Source organism: Scyliorhinus torazame, chromosome 4, assembly GCF_047496885.1.
Source record: "Scyliorhinus torazame isolate Kashiwa2021f chromosome 4, sScyTor2.1, whole genome shotgun sequence".
NCBI lineage: Eukaryota > Metazoa > Chordata > Chondrichthyes > Carcharhiniformes > Scyliorhinidae > Scyliorhinus > Scyliorhinus torazame.
In genome coordinates this window covers 274312706-274329423 of record NC_092710.1, presented here as the reverse complement: position 1 = coordinate 274329423, position 16718 = coordinate 274312706, and the positions used below count along the sequence as shown (strand labels likewise).

The 16718-nt window shown below is 47.6% G+C and overlaps 1 long non-coding RNA gene across 1 annotated transcript in view; it reads right to left on the bottom strand.

The window, feature by feature from the left end:
* LOC140411734 (uncharacterized) overlaps positions 1-16247 on the bottom strand; it is a 355339-nt gene extending 339092 nt beyond the window's left edge. The window contains exons 1-3 of the long non-coding RNA XR_011940975.1: positions 15927-16247; positions 6366-6600; positions 3963-4044 (exon numbers count right to left, since the gene is read on the bottom strand). This is a non-coding gene — a long non-coding RNA (uncharacterized lncRNA). The remainder of the gene's footprint in view (positions 1-3962; positions 4045-6365; positions 6601-15926) is intronic.
* Between the last annotated feature and the right edge of the window lie 471 nt (positions 16248-16718).

Below are 16718 nucleotides of genomic sequence, written 5' to 3'. Positions count from 1 at the left end.
CCGCAGTTACTACAATTTGCGTTGCGGCCGGGCAATGTTGTCGGGCGTGTTGGGACTGGCCGCAAAAATAGCAGGGCAGCCCCTCATGGTGGGCGGGCAGCCGCGCGGCACAAGCCTGGGGTAGTCTCTGGTCGGGGGCGCACGAGGGAGTCGCGTGGTCGGCGGGGAATGCAGTAAGGCTCTGAAACGCGACCTCCAGAGAGGTAGCTAGTGTTACCGTGTCCTCCAGGCCCTGGGCCCCTTTTTCGAGCAGGCGCTGTCTTACATACTTCGATCGGACCCCCGCCACGTAAACGTCTCGGATAGCGAGCTCTATATGCTGAGGGGCCGTAACGGCCTGGTAGTTACAGTTGCGCGCGAGGGCTTTGAGGTCACGTAGGTAGTCATCTAGGAACTCCCCGGGGTGCTGGCGGCGAGTGGTGGAGATATGTCGCACGTAGACCTCGTTCACGGGCCGTACATATATGCGTTCGAGTAGTGCGAGGGCCTCTGAATAAGACGCGGCGCCGTCGAACTGGACAGAAATACGATGGCTCACCCATGCATGGAGAAGACTCAGTTTCTGTTTGTCCGTGACAGATGGCGTAGACGACGTGGCGAGATAGGCCTTGAAGCATCGAAGCCAGTGCGAAAAAATTTCTCTCGCCTCCGCGGCCTGTGGATCGAGTTCCAGTCTATCAGGCTGATTCCATAGTAGTATTTTAAGCTGATTAAATTGATGCGACCATCAATTCACTGAGAGACACATTGAGAAGTAAACCGTGGTTTTAATCAGCTTACAACTGAGCCTGCCTGTGACCGGTACAACAATGAATGCGGCCCCGCAGGTCAGCTGCCTTTATACTTCCTGTAAGGGGTGGAGCCATGGGCGAGTCCGTACATGCCCCGACATATCCCCCTGTGGGTGAAGCCGTAAAATGGGCCATAGGTGGAGCCCACAGGGTTAAACACATAACGTAACACGATACAGCAGTAACATGATATCACAGTGCACTGGTGAATTAACAGTAGTTCCATTCACCACAATCAGGCAGGACGTCTCGTGGCCGTTGATGAAGACCGTCGTCGTTGCTGTTGCGAGTGTCCGAGGTTGATTTTGGTCCAGAGTCACCGAGGCCAGATGAAGTAATTGTGGGTTTTGATCGGGCATCGTGTAGTCGGCCGTGCTGGGGGCCGGGGGCCCCATCCAAGATGGCATCTCCCATGGGTCGCACATGGTGGTCAGTGATGGACAAAATGGCGGCGGGGATGGACAAAATGGCGGCACCCATCCGTCCAGCGTGGTGTCCGAGGGACAAGATGGCCACGCCCGTGGGTCGCAGGTGGCCCTAGGATAGGGGAGTGGCGGTGGGGCCCGAAGGGAAGGTTGCCGCGGCAGTCTGGAGTCGCTGGAGACCGTGGCCATGGCTCGTGCCTGGCAGAACCCCACAAAATGGACTTTCTTGCTGCACCCTTTGCAGGTGGAGGTGCGGGCCAGGCAGCATGGCGACTGGGGTTGGGGGTTGATGGGTGCGGGGGTAGATAGCAGAGACATGAGGGTGAAGGGAGTTTGGTAGGAGTTGGGTGGGGGAGGGGGGGCAATGATGGCAGCAAAGGAAAGATTGATGGTGGGTGATGCACAATCAATTACGATTAAAGACGAGGTAGTAACATAACTGAAGGCTTTAATAGACTAGAACTGTTCCCCAGCAGCTTCGGTACAGAATGAGGGCTGCTGGGACGGCACCGTTCTTATACCCCACCTGTCAGGGTGGAGCTACATACCAAACAGCCAATGGTAAACTCCTAGGTTTAACCAATGGTCTTCAGCCTCTCGGGCACTGCAATACCTGATAATACCACAGTGGGGAAGTTGGAGCCCACCATGGGACAGTAGAACGTAGTCACAGAAAGGGGTGGGTGAGATGATTTGTGTGAATGGGATGGGATGCAGACAGACTCTATAATATGAAAGCGGGAGTGTTAGTACGGCACAAGAGGGAAAGGTTGCACAGAGACCTATGTGTGGTGTGTGGGACAAGGCTTGCACATGAGGGATAGGTTGCACAGTGATTCAGGGAGCAGGGTGGAAGGGAAACAGTCTTGTGATCATTCATTGAGGAGGCAGAGAGGCAAGTGAAAGACAGTCATAGTCCCAAGGTGCAATCAAGAGTTTTGGGTGAGAGATTAAAGTCTGTCCTCAGGTTCAGTGGGCCATGCTAACGGGCTATTCATGCTGCATGTTATTTTTCGCTCCAGGGAGGAAGAAGGTCTGAAGAGGTAGGGTCTAGATGGGGCATGGGGGCATCAACGATGTTGGACTAAGGGGGATAGAGGGCATGAATATCCACAACAATGACAATGGGATCCAGGGTCACTGGGAGGCTGGAGAAGCAACAGAGGGAGTTCTACCTGCATATCATGAAGCTCCAGGAATACTTGGGAACACACATCAAACTTTGACATGGGTAGGATTGGAGCTCAAAAATAAACGTAGCACCACCATCTTGAGATCCCAAAGTTAACGACACGGTTTAAAATTTAAATTGGAAAAGAATTTCCACGTGATGGGGCTGAGGTAGTGTGGTGTGATAACCCTCACAAGGATCATGAGGAATCACTGGGAGGTCAGGTGTGCTAACATTAGTGCCTTTGAAGGAGTCTATAGCACCAATATCGAGGACATGATCATCCGAAACGAACTCTGCTGGGCCGCCCATATGCTTCAGATGTCAGAGTCCTGATTGCCAAAGAAAATCTTTTCACCCAGCTCAAGGAAGGACCCCAAACAAGAAGAGGACAGAGGAAGCTCTTCAAAGCCACCTTGTCAGCTTACCTCAAGAAATGGAACATAGGCGTCAATGCCTGGGGGACCTTTGCTCAGAAGAGACCTACTTGGAGGAACCTCCTGATTGAAGGGACATAATTCTTTAAGAATACCTGACGGCAAGAGGAGGCCCGGAAAAGGAGCCTTAGAAAGGAATACCCGCGACTTAGCGTTCAAGAACCAGTCCCACCTTTTGGAAACTGCTGCCAAGTGAGTGATTGAAGATGCGGCTCCAGGATCGGGCTCATCAGCCACTAAAAGAGCCCCAGAACCTGTGACCAGTAAAACACGGAGTATCTTAGGTGGACAATCATACCCGTTAGTGAGTGATCACAGCATTCTGGGCGGGATGCTCTGATCCTGAGGCTAAGTGTTAACGCCGTCGTAAACGCCATCGCGTTTCACAGCGGCGTCAACATGCCCTCAGGAGCAGCGATTCTGACCCCTACAGGGGGCCAGTATGGCACTGGGGCAACCCACGCTGCTCCAGCTGCCGACGACAGATGGGTGCCGCGGATCTGCACATGCGCAGTGGGACCGACACTAATGTGCGCATGCGCAGTGTCTTCCTTCTCCGCGCCGGCCCCGACGCAACATGGCGTAGGGCTACAGGGGCCGGCGCTGAACAAAAGAGGCCCCCAGCCCGAGGCCGGCCCCGCCGATCGGTAGGTCCCCATGACCCTGAGGTCCCTGTGCCCAGGCCACAGAGGAGCCCCCCCCCCCCCACCCCCAGGGTCGGACTCCCCACTCCCCCACCAGGCCGCCCCTGGATGCATGCACGACGAGGTCCCGCTGGGTAAGAGGACACGTGGACGGCGCCGGTGGGGCTCTGATTTTTTGCGCGGCCGCTCGGCCCATCCCGGGCGGAGAATCGTCGGTTCGCGCCCGTCCCGGCGATTCTCCTGCCCGGCCTGGGCTGAGAGAATCCCGCCCTCTATCCCTCTATCTATTATACTTCCTTTAATGGAATTAACAGCCTCATGACAATTCTTAGTTAAAAAAAAGTACCTTCCTTTCATTTTATTTTAGTTTTGAACATATTTATAAACAATAAACACTAATATTATAAAACAGTAACCTACCAAAAAAAGTCTCCCGATGTCTTCTGCCTCTGCTAGACCAAAAAGGTGTAAATAAAAAGGTGTACAAAACTCACGTAAAATTGGGGTACGTGGCCCAGGTTAGCGCTGTTGCTGGATTTTTCATTCAGCTGCTCCAGCGCAGTGCAGGGCTTCAAGCTGGGGGGGGAAAAAACATCCAGGAGTTTAAACGGCACTTCTGGGTCATAACGCCGCACATGTGGGGTGCACCAGCAACTTAAGTCGCGAGTCATGTAGGAAGTTTTGGGGCCCATTAGCCACAATTTTATTGTTATTAGTTCAATCTTTGAGGCAAGCCACGACTGAGTAATGTAGATTACAATAGAAGAATGATACTTAGGAATCTTGGTTGGCCATAAATGGCATTTCTCGTTCCTCTCATTTTTTTTGGTTTTATGTTTATTTACTTTTCCCGGTAAAAGTCTGCGAAAATCAACAATTCTGATGGTTACAGCTCCCACTAATGTAATCTGAAAACAATGGGCGCGATTCTCCGAAATGGAGAGAGTGTTCGCACCGTCGTGAATGCCGTCGCGTTTCACAACGGCGCAAAACATACGTGGGCACTAAAGATTCTGGCCACCACAGGGGGCAAGCGCGGTGCTGGAGCGATTCACGCCGCTCCAGCCTCCATTCCCGGCGCCAACGGGACTCTGCCGTTTCCGCGCGGCTGTTCGACCCATCAAGGCCGGAGAATCGGTGGCCCGGTCGCGGACAGCGGCCCACGACCAGCGCTGTGCCAAATGCGCTGGCGCAAATGGCGCCGATTCTCCGCTCCTCAGAGAATCGCCTGCCGCGTTGGACCGGCGCCACGGGAAAAAATGGCGCAAACGCTGATTCTCCCATACGGATTCAGTGAATGATCCATCTGCCAGTTGATCCCTTCCAAAGCACACACAACAGTTAGCTCTGTAGAGGGAAAGGAATTCAGCAATTAGATGACATTGACCTCAAACACCTTTCTCAGCTGCATTAGATGAAGCTGGACGAGTCTGTGAATCATTGTACCAGTTTCACTCTGATATCAGCATGTCTATTGCTAACTTTGAGTCTATCACTCTCCGCCAGCTCCGCAACCTCTTGACAATGTCTGTGGGCTATGGTGATGGCGAAAACGTATGCGGCATTATCTACCTCAATGGATTATGTTTTTGCGCCATTTTATAATTCGAGGTGGGAGGGGATAGGTTCGAAAGTTTGATGAGGAGTGGGAAGGTATTTGTGGATTGGCTTCTGTCGACACCCAATGCAATTTGAGAATAATGAGTACCAAGGATGGGATGTAAATCAACATCTGATCAAATAGTGAGGCCAAAGCTTGAACCTGATTCACTGTTGTCAACCTGATTCAGGTTCGATAACAGCATTGGATTTGTTACCACTGTCATTTTCTAAATGCAATTTGTACTGTTTAATTTGCAATAATTTAAACTTCCCCTGTAAGACGTTTTACAATGCCAGTCATTTCCCTATCCTAGATGCCTAACGATTTTCCCAGATGTAAATCAGCCTAAAATTGTGACAACGGCCAAAGGGCAGTAACGAGGTTCATTACACACTTTGTCTGGAGGAGACTCGGAACAATTTTAATTTCACTGCACATGTACTGAACAAAGGCTTGTAAAAATTGATATCAGCGCACTTCAGATAGGATGTATGATTGATGAAGTATCTCTGTCAAACCACAATAAAGCAGGTGAATTTATTTCAGTGCAGTCAGTATCCAAATACGGATGGCTAAACTTGCTTCCAAGAAGACATCTGTGTCAATAAATCAGAAGTAATTTAAACAATACTGTGGAAAAAAAAGAAAGGTTTATTGGGGCATTCCATCTGGCAGAAGAATAAACAGCTTGCTCCATTCCAGTTTCCTCAGCCTTGGCAGATAGCTTTCAATTACCATCCGTCAGGAATTTGGATTGTAATTCATCCTGTTCCAGCAGCGCTCAGCAGCAACAAGGAAAACTACTTCCTATCTCCTCTTCTAAAGGCTAAGACCACTCATTGTGCAGCAATAATCCAACAGAACAACTACAATGGTCTCTTCTGCTGTCCTCCATTAGGTTCTCCTGCAAACTTTGTTCTTTATTCTGGTCAGGCTCATGAAAGTGATAAACAGAAATGCTTTGGGATGCTTAAAGATTGTTGAAGAAAGAAAATTGGGGGAAAATATTTACTCGTAGAGTATATATTTAAAATGAACATTCAGAACATCAAATGAATATATGTTTATAGACATATAGTGTGCTTACCTACACTAATTCTTACTTTTTCTACTTGTATTATTAAAAAAGATATGTGAAAAGCATTACGTTTGACCCATCTTGGTTTCAAACAATAGCCTGTTTGAGTATATAGCACTGCATGTTGCAGATTGTGCCATTAATATTGTTCAGAAGCATTACATCCTCCTGATATTTACAGCTTTGCAGACATGATTTTCATGCATTCATTTTTACCTCTTTTCCTTTCTTCAATTTGTTTGATCCAATGTAATTTCCATGTTTCCGTTTCCAGTTCTGATGAAGGGTCCAGATCCAAAAAGTGAACCTCTCTCTTTTGACATTTTAATTGTCTCCACTGCAGAGATCTAGCATTTTCAGGTTTCTGGTTTTATCTTTTTACCTGTCCATGTTATATTTCGCTGAATCTGATAACCGTACCTGCACTCATATCTTCTGATACAGCCGAGTTCTGAATTTGGTGAAAAGAAGAGATTCTTAAATTATATTCCAATTTATTACGGTTGTTATTGTACATATTGGTAATGGGTGTCCTCCACTTTGTGGCTATCCAGCAGTTGCAAAGTGGGCTGAGATTTTATATAAAGAATTACTTTAAAATAATGATGGTAAAGAGGTTTTGAAATATATAATGACACAAAGTGATGGGTACCTTGTGGAAAAAGATGTTGGGCTAGAGTGGATAGTACTGTCCTAAAGTTGCTAAGCATACACTTTTCACATTGCTTCCTTATCTATTGTCCTTTCTATCTAAAGTCTGTGCTGTAGCCTTCGGGAGGACCGAGAAGTTTACAGCTCAGGTATTGCACTAAAAATGAATGTTGAATTACCTTCAATAATGGACTACTTCTGGCTGACATGTTATGACTGGTAAATAGAGTATTACGTGTAGTTCAATGCTCTGAAAACTATTTGTTTCCTTTTCCCAGATGTTTTCAACACTTTTATACCATTTTGAAAGACGGACATTCTGTTTCTTCCAATCTTATCTTATTTAAGACCATTATATCGGCAAAAACCTATGCACTTATAGAAAAAGGCAGGCTGTTATTGTGCATATTGGTAATGGGTGTCCTCCACTTTGTGGCTATCCAGCAGTTCCAAAATGGGCTGAGATTTTGTTTAAAGAATGACTTAAAAATAATGACAGTGAAGAGGTTTTCAAATACATAATTACACAAAGTGATGGGCACCTTGTGGAAAAAGATGTTGGGTTAGAGTAGATAGTTTTGAAGGTACCAATTATTTTGCCACCCAGTCTTATAAGGAATTCAGATTTCAGAAGAAAAGCTGTGTGTGTGGGTCATTGTGCACTTCAATAATACTAACCCAGATGTCAGGATTGCCATATTATCCCTGCCTTCAAATGACCCTGCCTTGTCAAACCATTCCATTAATATTCTGGGCAGTTATATTAGCTGGTATGTAGGAAAAAATTGCATTTGGAGAACAGAAGTTCACACCTCAGAGTACTGTGAAGATTCATAGGATTTCAAGAGATTGTAAGAAGTTTGTGCCAGGTAACTCACCTCCTGACTCCCCAAAACCTGTCCGCAATCTACACGACACAAGTCATGAGAGGGATGGAATATTGCTCACTTCCCTGGATAAGTCTAACAACACTCAAGAGGCTTGGCACGATCTAGAATGAAAAAACCCACTTGATTGGCACCCCATCCACCAGCTTTAAACATTCAGTTCCTCCACCACTGAAGCACAGTGGCCGCAATGTGTACCATCTACAAGATGCACTGCATCAAGCTTCCAAAGTCATTACCTCTGCTGCCTAGAAGGGTAAGGGCAGCAGACACATGGGAACACCTCCACCTGCAAGTTCTCCTCTGACCGACCCACTTACCATCCTGACCACTTCTTCTCTATCACTGAGCCAAAATGCTGGAAATCCTTTTCCAACAGCACTGTGGGTATACCTACACCACATGGGTTGCAGTGGTTCAAGGAGTTCCTTCTCAAGGGCAACTAGGGGTGGGCAACAAATGTTAACATTACCAGTGACACTCATACCTCATGAACAAATGAAAAAAAGGGGACTTACAAAGTGGGCTTAAAATTGAAGTAATAGGTGGCATGTTAAGCTTGGGTTTCAACAACCTGTACGCTGTGCAAAAGCAGAAAAACTGAGGTAAGGGATGCTCAAGTGCATCTTTGAATCATTGAATGATGCAGAAAAGAAGAGTGGTATATGGCATTCCCCGCCGTTAACCCATTAGGTTGCTAGCTTGCATTAGTTTAATGTAGTTAGCTCCATCTGATACATTCCCATTTAATACCTTCATCTCACTTATCTTTTCAAATCAAAAACTTTTGTGTGATCAAAGCACCTTTTGGAAAACTAATAATGAAATCTATACACCGGGCTTATTGATTTGTCAACTCCCTGTATGGGAGCCATGAACAGGTAATCAGAGCTGATTTTAATTATCTACAACAACAGGATGTATCACTATGGTCTGTGATTGAGGGTAATTGAGATTAATATTGGTATACACAGCCCTTGTAGGAGTAAATCTATCAGTAACAAAGAGGATAACTGGTACATGAACGCTTATTCCTCGCTTATCCATGTCTGAAGAAACTGGCACTGAAAACCCATAGGTCAGGATTCCTGCCACTTATTCCTGGATCTTGGCTGCTGCTATTGCGGGAGAACCTTCCAGAGTGAGGAACTGTTCATTCATTTGTTTGCAAACAGCAAGTGCCCACACTGCTAGGAATGCATTGAGCATGACTGCCATGTTTTGTGGCCCTTGATAGTGTGGTTGAGGATATCAGCCCAGAGGATACTGGTTCCTGTCCCTAGAAGAAAACTCAGCATCCCAATAGCTCTTTTATGTGTCTCAAGAAAAAGAGTACAGAAACAATGTGCCTCGCAAAAAATCATGCGACCAAACCTTTGGGGTTGGGTTAAGGGTGCGGGTGGGGTGGGTAGGCAGGTAGATTAGTCCAATTATTTTATCAATCGCTGATAGGAAAGACCAGTGGTCAAAGAAGAAAATAGTTGGAAGGACAGTAACAACTTTTGACAATGTGACTGCAAGCACAAAAGTGTCTTCCCTGTTGACTTATGAAAAAGTGTGGAAAGCGGGAAAGGAAAGATGGAATATGCAGGAGCAGAGATGAGAACTGTAGGGTGTCAAAAAAAGAATGAGGTATGGAAACAGAAGTCTTACCTTGACACTCCTGGTTTGATCATTATATTTCTTTCTGCACTGTAGTCAGTTCCCTGGGAGATTATTGCTCACATTCATGTGTTGTAGCCTCTATTGCCATGCCTTAGCTTTCTTCAGACATGTCAACTTTACAAGGGAAATAGGACCCTCTCCTGAATTATCTAAAAATCTTTGGACCCTGTTGGGACTTTTCTTGCCTTCTGTTATCTTCTTGCAACTTCAGTGTTTCTTCACTACTTTGACATCAAAAGATACACCTCCCCTTTGGCTGTTGCGGATTCTTAAGAATTATGAAAGCAGTATCTGGTTTCCTGTCTCCTAAAGGGAGGTTTCTCCTTGTTGGCAGCTCACCTGATGTGTGCAAATAAGAGATAGCCCAGTCTCCTGTTGACCAGTGCTCTCACCTCACCAACTGTTTGTTCCTGTTTATTCCCGGTTTATTTCCGTATTTCTCCTTTCTTTTATTTTTGCTGTTGCATTTTTGATCAATGGATAATCTGTGGATCTATGCCTTTAATTCAAACAGAAGGACCCAGAAGACTGTGTTATTTTAGAATGGCTGACATCAGTGATGATTGGGTTTGATTGATTTGGCTAATTTGGCTAGTATCATAGAATCTACAGCGCAGAAGGAGGTCTTTCGTCCCATCGAGTCTGCACCGGCCCTTGGAAAGAGCACCCTATTTAAGCCCACACTTCCAACGTTTCTCCAACCCAGTAACCCCACCCAACCTTTTTGGACTCCAAGGGCAATTTATCATGGCTGATCCACCTAACCTGCACATCTTTGGACTGTGGTAGGAAACCGGAGCACCCGGAGGAAACCCACGCAGGCACGGGGAGAACATGCAGACTCAGCACAGACAGTGACCCAAGCCGGGAATCAAACCTGGGGCCCTGGAGCTGTGAAGCAACTGTGCTAACCACTGTGCTACCGTGCCGCCATCATTCATAGTGACCAATGCATTGGCCCAAAAGGATGTGCTCTGCACATTAACATGTGGTAATTGTATCTGTTCCACTGAAATGTTTCAAAGAGACTGGGTTATTTCTTGCCTCAGGACTCTGAAAATCTGGACTTTGGACTAAAGACGTGGACTAAAGATAATATGCCAGATCAAAGCTTTAACAGAGCCAGGAAACTGGTGGCACTTATTTTCAATTAAAAACCAGATCATTAATACATACCACAGCATCTACACACCCACAGCACATAACCTAATGTAGTATCTTTAAAGGCTGGTGGCCACTGGGTTGTTTAATGAATAGATGGTGTATTAAGGTAAATAAGTATTTACAAAGAGTGGGATAAATGCTACCATACTCTACATCCCAGAGCACGCAGGAAGGGAGGGAGTTCCAGGATGTTGCCCCAGCGACATGGAGGGAACAGCGACATAATTCCAACTCAGGGTGGTGAGTGACTTGGAGGGGAACCTCCAGATGGTGGGTACCCAGGTATCTGCTGCTCTTGCTCTTCTGGATGGTAGATCATGGGTTTGGAAGGTTCTGTCTAAGGAACCTTGGTGAGTTACTGCAGTGCATCTTGCAGATGGTACACACGGCTGCCACTGTTCAGCGGTGCTGGAGGGTTTGAACGTTAGGTGGACAGAAGCAGGGCCCCACTGAACCCGGGCAGATGCTATCAGTGGAATCACCCGATTTTCCTTGAATAACCCCAGCAGCGGCTTATAGTCGGCATATATCATGAGTGTCTGCCCATAAACATACTGGTGACATTTCCTCACTGCGAAGATAAAGGCCAAGACTTCCTTTTCTATCTATGCATAGTTCCGCTCGGCTTCCGCGAGAATGCGGGACGCAAAGGCAATTGGTCACTCCGAGCCGTCGGGCATGCGGTGTGCGAGGACAACCCCAATGCCATATGGTGAGGCGTCGCTGGTGAGGAGCAGGGGTTTGTCTGGGTCAAAGTGCGTCAGCAATTCATCTGATGAAAGACCTGAAGACCATAAGGCATAGGAGCAGAATTAGGCCACTCGGCCCATCGAGTCTGCTCCGCCATTCAATCATGGCTGATATTTTCCCATCCTCATTCTCCTGTCTTCTCCCCATAACCCCTGATCCCCTTAGAGAGACGCTGCTTCACCTCTTGAAACACCTTCTGGTGCAGGGGTGTCCCAGTCCCACTTCTGTCCCTTCTTCTGTGGTTGGTGGAGTGGGCTGAGCAGCATGGCCACCCTGGGTATGAACTTCCCGTAATAGTTCACCAGACCTAGGAAAGAGTGGAGCTCCAACTGGTCATGAGGGATGGGGGTTTGGTGAATGACCCGCACCTCATCCTTCATTGGATGGAGGCCCCTGTTGTCCACTTGGTAGCTTAGATATGTGACCTTCAGCATGTGGAAAACACATTTCTCCCTCTGGAGGTGGACCTTCGCCCGAGCAAACCATTCGAGGACCTCGGTTAGGTTCTCCAAGTGTTTCGATGCAAGGTCCTGGTGATGAGAACATCGTCCAGGTAGGCGGCCACCCTTGGCAACCCTCGCAAGATGTTCTCCATAACCCTCTGGAATATTGCACAAGCCAAGGAAACTCTGAACAGCAACTGACTATACTCATATAGTCCCCGACGGGTATTGATCGTCACATATTTCCGGGAACCTGGCTTGAACACCAGCTGCAAGTACACGTGGCGCATGTCCAGCTTGGTGAAACATTTTCCGCCGCTGAGCCGGGTGTAGAGACCTTCGAACCGAGGGACCGGACAAGATGGGATACTCGGTTTACCGTCATTTTGTGGTGCCCACAGAGCTGCACCGACCTGTCTGGCTTTAGTACGGGGACTACATGCACGACCCAATCAGCAGAGTGGACGGGGTGAATAATACTCAGCTTTTCCAAATGGTCTACCTTAGCGTGAAGGACGCACGGCACAGGGCGGGCACGAAAATATTGGGGCTGGTGTTCTCTTCATACTTTCGTGGGCATAGCTCCTTTAATGGTACCAAGGCCTTCGGCGAAAACCGACGGGAACTTGATCAGCATTCCCTCTGGTCCACAGGGGTACTTCCGGCACACACACACGTTGCCAATCCAAACGTAGGTGATGCAGCCGCAATAGACTGGCCCCATCACCACAGACTACCACCAATGGTAAGCACGCGGACTGGTCTCTGTACGCCACGGGCACGTGTACGGTGCCTTTGATTTCTAACGGCTCCACGGTATACGGGGCCAGTCGGGCCATCCCAGTCACAAAGCTCCAGTGTCTGAAGACCCGACCTCGTGGCAGTAAATGTGCGAAAACTGACGACACAAACCACCGCCCCACATCCATTCTATCCCAGTGGGGTGCCCATTTAGCAACAGCGTCACCTGGATAGGTGCCGTTCTGGGGCCTGTAACACAGTGCAGCGAGAGGGGTGACGCCTCAGCTTCCAATTTCTCCAGGAAATGCGTGCTGCCTCTCAGGGTGGGGGGGGGGGGGGGGGAGCCACCCCCACGGTGATTCTCCGCGCCAGACGGCCAAATGCCCGCCGAGTCCCACCGGCGTGATTTACATATGGTCCCACCCAGCGGGACCTCGGCGATCTGGCTGCGGGGGCCGTCCTGGTGGGGGGGGGGGAATCTGATCTGGTGGGGTCCTCCACGGTGGAATGGCCCGCGATCGGGGGCTACCGATCGGCGGGCGCACTCATTCTGGGGGGGGCGCCTATGTTCCTCCGCACCGGGCCCCTGCAGGGCTCTGCCATGTTGCGCGGGGGCCGGCGCGGAGATGGCAACCACGCGCATGCGCCAGCACAGAGACAGGCATCGCGTGCATGCGCGGACCTGTGCCGGCCGTGCAGGGCCGGCTTTCGGCATCGGAGCAGCGGACAGCACTCTGCGCCATTCTAGCCCCAGAAGAACAGGAGAATTACTGACGCCGGCGTCAACACTTGGCCGCGATATCACAGAATCCAGGCCAAAGACTCTTATTCCTTTTTGCTTTTTATTTTTCCTCTTTCCACTCCTCTGTGTTTATCTGTCCTGTGTATGTGTGGAGAGAGAGTGGGGGGAAAGTTAAAGTGGGGAGTTAGGAATTAGTTAATAGTTAACCAGTTGTATTTTCTCCATTGTTCATTATAGTTCTTGTTATAGGATTCATTATCGGAGATTCAGGCTACTAGACTAGAAGGGCTTGAGGTTCATAAGGAAGAGGTGTTAGCAATTCTGGAAAGTGTGAAAATAGATAAGTCCCCAGGGCCGGATGGGATTTATCCTAGGAGTCTCTGGGAAGCTAGAGAGGAGATTGCTGAGCCTTTGGCTTTGATCTTTAAGTCACCTTTGTCTACAGGAATAGTGCCAGAAGACTGGAGGGTAGCAAATGTTGTCCCCTTGTTCAAGAAGGGGAGTAGAGACAACCCTGGTAACTATAGACCAGTGAGCCTTACTTCTGTTGTGGGCAAGGTCTTGGAAAGGTTTATAAGAGATAGGATGTATACTCATCTGGAAAGGAATAATTTGATTAGAGATAGTCAACACGGTTTTGTGAAGGGTAGGTCGTGCCTCACAAACCTTATCGAGTTCTTTGAGAAGGTGACCAAACAGGTGGATGAGGGTAAAGGAGTTGATGTGGTGTATATGGATTTCAGTAAAGTGTTTGATAAGGTTCCCCACGGTAGCCTACTGCAGAAAATACGAAGGCATGGGATTCAGGGTGATTTAGCAATTTGGATCAGAAATTGGCTAGCTGGAAGAAGACAAAGAGTGGTGGTTGATGGGAAATGTTCAGACTGGAGTCCAGTTACTAGTGGTGTACCACAAGGATCTGTTTTGGGACCACTGCTGTTTGTTATTTTTATAAATGACCTGGAGGAGGGCGTAGAAGGATGGGTGAGTAAATTTGCAGATGACACTAAAGTCGGTGGAGTTGTGGACAGTGCGGAAGGATGTTAGAAGTTACAGAGGGACATAGATAAGCTGCAGCGCTGGGCTGAGAGGTGGCAAATGGAGTTTAATGCAGAAAAGGGCGAGGTGATTCATTTTGGAAGGAATAACAGGAAGACAGAGTACTGGGCTAATGGTAAGGTTCTTGGCAGTGTGGATGAGCAGAGAGATCTCGGTGTCCATGTACATAGATCCCTGAAAGTTGCCACCCAGGTTGAGAGGGTTGTTAAGAAGGTGTACAGTGTGTTAGCTTTTATTGGTAGAGGGATTGAGTTTCGGAGCCATGAGGTGATGTTGCAGCTGTACAAAACTCTGGTGCAGCCGCATTTGGAGTATTGCGTGCAATTCTGGTCGCCGCATTATAGGAAGGATGTGGAAGCATTGGAAAGGGTGCAGAGGAGATTTACCAGAATGTTGCCTGGTATGGAGGGAAGATCTTATGAGGGAAGGCTGAGGGACTTGAGGCTGTTTCCGTCAGAGAGAAGAAGGTTAAGAAGTGACGTAATTGAGGCATACATGATGATCAGAGGATTAGATAGGGTGGACAGTGAGAGCCTTTTCCCTCGGATGTTGATGTCTAGCACAAGGGGACATAGCTTTAAATTGTGGGGAGATAGATATCGGACAGATGTCAGAGGTAGGTTCTTTACTCTGAGAGTAGTAGGAGCATGGAATGCCCTGCCTGCAACAGTAGTGGACTCGCCAACACTAAGGGCATTCAAATGGTCATTGGATACACATATGGACGATAAGGGAATAGTGTAGATGGGCTTTAGAGTGGTTTCACAGGTCGGCGCAACATCGCGGGCCGAATGGCCTGTACTGCACTTTAATGTTCGATGTTCTATGTTCTATATATAATCAGTAATTGTGTTTAAACTTACAAACCTGGTGACTGTAATTATTGGGTAGCCCTGTGACTCTGGGACAAGTGAGGCTAGAATTGACCATGTACTTGCCTAGGGTGTCGTAGCACCATCTCCACTTGACGTTCAATTATAATAATATATAAATCCCCCACTATCCTAAGGGTAATTATTGACCAGGGTTTAACGGCTATATGGTTCATAGAATCATAGAATTTACAGTGCTGAAGGAGGCCATTCGGCTCATTCAGTCTGCACCGGCCCTTGGAAAAAGCACCCCACTCAAGCACACACCTCCTCGACCCCATCCCCTTAATCCAGTAACCCCAATTAACCTTTCTTTTTGGACACTAAGGTCAATTTAGCATGGCCAATCCACCTAACTCGCACATCTTTGGACTGTGGGAGGAAACCGGAGCACCCGGAGGAAACCCACACACACACACGGGGAGGATATGCAGACTCCACACAGATAGTGAACCAAGCCGGGAATCAAACCTGGGACCCTGGAGCTGTGAAGCAACTGTGCTAACCACTATGCTACCGTGCTGTCCACAGGACCAGGTCAGAGGTTGGGTATTTTGCAGCCATTAACTCACCTCCAGACTATCCAAAGCCTGTCTACTATCTATTGGCAAAAGTTAGGAGTGTGATGGAATACTCTCCACTTGCGTGGATGAATGCAGCTCCAACAGCACTCAAGAACCCCACCACTACCCAGGACAAAGCAGCCTGCTCGATTGGCATCAGCTTAAACATTCACTCCCTCCATCACCAGTACACAGTGACAGCATGATACACTATAATTAAGACGCATTACAGCAACTCACCTAGTCTCCTTCGATAGCATCTTCCACAGCTGTGACCTCTACTACCTAGAAGACACGTGCAGAAGATGCATACACCACCATCTGGTAGATCACCTCCAAGCAACCATCCTAATTTTCAAATGAATTGTCATTTCTGCACTGTTGCTGGGTAAAAATCAAGAACTCCCTCTCTAGCAGCACATTGACTACAGCAGTTCAAGGTAAAGAACCACTATCTTCTCAGGTGCTATTTGGGATGGCCAACAATTGCTTTGCCAGTGACATCCACACCCAAGAAAAATGTTTTGAAAACTTTCAAATCAACGGAAAAGTACTTCAGTGAAAGCCAGCCAACTCCCTGTTGGCTAGTCAAACTAGTCAAGTACGGGAAAGTTTCAAAAACATGCACAATTGGACCAGTGGCCAGAAGAAATAAACCAATAACTAAACTGCAATTAATTAATAATCCCTTTAAACAGCATTGGTGGAGGATCTTTTATTCCATCAGCTGTGTGTGGTTAAGGCAAGGTGTTAGTTGGAATGTGCAATTGGAAAATGGTAGAACTGGCATTGTATCAGGATTAAATATTGAATTGCATCTTAATCTATCTGCTCAATCTGTTGTCAGTGATTAATAGATGCACATTACTGCTTTACCGAAATGGCATTCTGTGCATTTTCTATCAGAAATGTCTCTGACAACATTTTAAGTTGGCAGTGTAGCACCTAAGAAGCAGGCTACACACAACACTTTCCAGCCCTCATTGTTATTTGATGTGGTTATAAATAGCAAATATGTTCAGTATAGTGAAG